This window comes from Cebus imitator, unplaced genomic scaffold (genome assembly GCF_001604975.1).
Source record: "Cebus imitator isolate Cc_AM_T3 unplaced genomic scaffold, Cebus_imitator-1.0 Scaffold525, whole genome shotgun sequence".
Taxonomy (NCBI): domain Eukaryota; kingdom Metazoa; phylum Chordata; class Mammalia; order Primates; family Cebidae; genus Cebus; species Cebus imitator.
In genome coordinates, this window is record NW_016107840.1 from 766,391 (window position 1) to 770,036 (window position 3,646).

The 3,646-nt window shown below is 38.1% G+C and overlaps 1 pseudogene; it reads left to right on the forward strand.

Annotated features, from left to right (window-relative positions):
• Window positions 1-569: 569 nt before the first annotated feature.
• On the forward strand, window positions 570-1,721 carry LOC108293201 (annotated as a pseudogene).
• Window positions 1,722-3,646: the final 1,925 nt, after the last annotated feature.

Consider the following 3,646-nt stretch of genomic DNA (forward strand, 5'->3'; position numbering starts at 1 on the left):
AAAAAAAAAAAAAAAAAAAAAAAAAAAGAAACCAACAGCTAGGCAAACCAAGCGTCGGATAACCACAGATACAGGGCGAAAAAAATAGTCAAGCTTCGATAACAATACAAGTACAGGGCAATAAATAAACAAACAAACAAACAAACAGCCAGGAGAAAGATTCCATTTATTACTTGCAAAGGGCCAATGTTAAGATTGGCAAGTGACTTTTCAAGTAAATGCGTTTGTCATAAGGCAATGGAAAACCATCTATAAAGAATGCAGGGTGTGTATGGTGGGAGGTCAGAATGCATACTCTGTGAAAACCAGCTCCACAAATGAAGGGTAAATAAAAATATTTCCATGTGAACAAAATCTGGCAGAATTTGTTAGCATGAAGTCTGTAATAAGCGAAATATTAAAAGAAATTTTTCAGTCTGGAGGAAAATGGTTTCAGATGGAAGTGCTAAAAAGGATAAAAATTGCCGGAAATAGTAAAGTGGGGAAAAACACAAAAGAATGTTGACTAAAGCCCTTCTGTACGGTCATGCTGAGCCAGCGCCTGGGCCTGGAACTGGGCTGCAGAACCTCAGCTTCGCCCACCGCCTCCTGACCATGGACCCCTGCAAAGTGAATGAGCTTCAGGCCTTTGTGAAGATGTATAAGCAGGATCCAAGCATTCTGCACACCGAGGAAATGTGCTTCCTGAGGGAGAGGGTGAAGAGTATGGGGGGTAAAATATCATCTGCTACTCAGAAAGCTAAATCAGAAGAAAAAACCAAGGAAGAAAAACCCGATAGCAAGAAGGTAGGGGAAGACTTAAAGGCAGGTGAACCATCAAGTGTGAAAGTGATCTAGAAATTGATAATGAAGGTGTTATTGAATCAGACACTGACACCTCTCAGGAAATGGGAGATGAAAATGCAGAGATAACAGAGGAGATGATGGATCAGGCAAATGATAAGAAAGTGGCTGCTATTGAAGCCCTAAAGGATGGTGAATTGCAGAAAGGCATTGACTTATTCACAGATGTCATCAAGCTGAATCCTTGCTTCGCCATTTTGTATGCCAAGAGGGCCAGTGTCTTCGTCAAATTACAGAAACCAAATGCTGCCATTCGAGACTGTGACAGAGCCATTGAAATAAATCCTTATTCAGCTCAGCCTTACAAAAGGCAAGGGAAAGCACAGACTCCTGGGCCACTGGGAAGAAGCAGTCCATGATCTTGCCCTTGCCTGTAAATTGGACTATGATGAAGATGTGAGTGCAATGCTGAAAGAAGTTCAACCTAGGGCACAGAAAATTGCAGAACATTAGAGAAAGTATGAGCAAAAATGTGAATAGCGAGAGATCAAAGAAAGAATAGAAAGAGTTAAGAAGGCTCCAGAAGAGCATGAGAGAGCCCAGAGGGAGGAAGAAGCCAGTTGACAGTCAGGAGCTCAGTATGGCTCTTTTCCAGGTGGCTTTCCTGGGGGAATGCCTGCTTGTTTTCCCAGAAGAATGCCTAGAATGGGAGGGGTCATGCCTGGAATGGCCAGAATGCCTAGACTCAATGAAATTCTTAGTGATCCAGAGGTTCTTGCAGCCATGAAGGATCCAGAACTTATGGTGGCCTTCCAGGATGTGGCTCAGAGCCCAGCAAATATATGCCAAAATACCAGAGCAACTCAAAGGTTATTAATCTTATCAGCAAATTGTCAGCCAAATTTAGAGGTCAAACACAATGCCCTTTTGATAGATAAAGTCCTTCCTGAAGGAAAAGCAACCTTGGTCACCTTATGGATGTTGCAATACAAACCAGTGTACCTCTGACCTTCTCATCAAGAGAGCTGGGGTGCTTTGAAGATCATCCCTACTCCTCTCCGCCAAACGCAGCTGAAGCATTTTACAGTGGTTTGCCACTAGGGTATCCATTCAGATAATGTTTTCCTACTAGGAGTGACAAACTTTAACACTTTTTAAACTTAAAAATATTTAAAACAAATTTAAAGGGTCTGTTAATTCTTATATTTTTCTTTACAAATCTTTTGGGATTCTTTTTTCTTTGAATTATTGGCCAGGGAAGATACTTATGTATAGAAGATTTTTGCTCTAATTTGAGTGAAATAAAAGTTTCGTAGTGCAAGGCAAACAACTCATTTGACGATAAAATTTGTGTTGCATATGTGGTTCCTGATGCATTTTGACTTGCCTTTTTAAATGCTTTATCATTTTTTCAAAGATTTATTTTAATAAAACTAATTGGGATCACCAGTATTGACAGGACCTGGGTAGGGACTGGAAGTACTTGACAGGGCAGCAGCAATCTTGCTGTGTTTTATATAACATGCATCCTTGGGAAGGTTGCCCTTAAATCCTACACTGTGGTAAAGGGATGGTTTTTTCTGTAATGCTGCAGTAGAGTTAGAGTACTGAGTTTTCTCCTTGTCTAGTATATCTAATAAAGGTATCTTCTTATTTCCACATAGGAGATATAAGGGAGTACTTTTCTTTTTTATTTCTATGCTTAAAATTCTCTTTCCTAGTCAAAAAATGTCCAACTCTGTGTCTACTTTCTGCTTGTTATGTTTTTCTCCCTTACTTTTCTTCCACTCAAGACAGGCTTTTCCACCAGCCTCATCACTGCCATCATCATTAACAGCATAATTATATGAGCATATTTAATGCTGAGTTTAATTTAATGTGTGATACATACAGTAATTGTAGGGTAATACCCACAACAACTGTGGTTTCTTACTTGACCATGAGAATGCTTATTTAAGTTCTGCTCTGGCAAAATCTCGTCATATCAAAAGACATTGGAAAGAGGGATTCCTTTTGGTTTTTGGTCTTCTACTTAGAAAATACCTATTGCATTTAGAATTTATCTTGTAGTATTCATCTTTGTATTTTGAAGATAATAAGGTTTGAATTAAATTGATATACACAGAGGGGAGCCATTTTTTTAATCCAATGTAAATTATAAATGGGATAATCCGCAGTTATTCATTGTGGAGTTGTCGAGACTATGAAAGACTCATTGTCTTTGTATTCAGCTCTTCCCTAAATAGTATAACCATACCCCCATCTCTGCCTGCTTGCTTTCCCTCTCCTCCAATGATAAAGGAAATGATAAATTTTCTGCTGTGCATTCAATTTTTATTTTAAATAAAACTAAGTATTGGCATTATAGCTGACATTGCTACTTTTCTACCAATGCTTCAACTTAAAGTGCTAGTGTTTAAAAACATTTTCAAGGGATAAGACCTTCCATATTTTGCTTATTTGAAGAATCAGTGGTAGGAGCAGTGAAGTAAATTCTATGGAGTACATTTCTAAAATAGCATATTTCTGAAATCATAAGTTTATTCAAGTTCCAACCCTTTGCCCTACACAAGCAGACAGAAATGCATCTGTTACGTAAATGAGAAAAAGAGATTATGCTGATGGAGCATGCTTTTTAAATCCTTTAAAAACACTCACCATATAAACTTGCAAAGGAAAAAAAGAATACTGACTAAAGTAATGATAATAACAGTGTCCTCTGGGGTCCATAACATTTGTGAAGTAAAATACAGGACAACAATAGCACAAATAGTGGAGAGAATATATACACGTAACAGTTGTGCATTATTTTCAACACAATAGAAGTACCAATTCAAGGTAGATTACAACATTTCAAGGATGT